This window comes from Morone saxatilis, unplaced genomic scaffold, assembly GCF_004916995.1.
Source record: "Morone saxatilis isolate NCDOM2014 unplaced genomic scaffold, NCSU_SB_2.0 Contig15, whole genome shotgun sequence".
In the NCBI taxonomy this organism is placed as follows: domain Eukaryota; kingdom Metazoa; phylum Chordata; class Actinopteri; family Moronidae; genus Morone; species Morone saxatilis.
The window spans coordinates 11,717,814-11,718,112 of NW_023339707.1; positions in this window are offsets into that span (position 1 = coordinate 11,717,814).

Genomic DNA, 299 nt, shown 5'->3' on the forward strand with positions numbered 1-299 from the left:
GTGCCACGATAACCAGATAATCAGAGAACCACAGTAAAATAACAGAAGACACAGGGCTATAGGATTCAAGAATTGTTTATTGTTTTGCCATGAATTTTCATTTTAGCAGCATGATGAATAGATTGAGGTATTCTTATATTCTTACACAAATAATAAACTGAAACATTTAATCACATAGAAAAATAGACGTTTTGCAAAAATACACATGCAATAATATGCAGACAAATATTTGTTCCTGATGTCTGTGCATAATAAATGTGAAGACACAAACAAATGTGGAGAGAAACACTCACACTCAC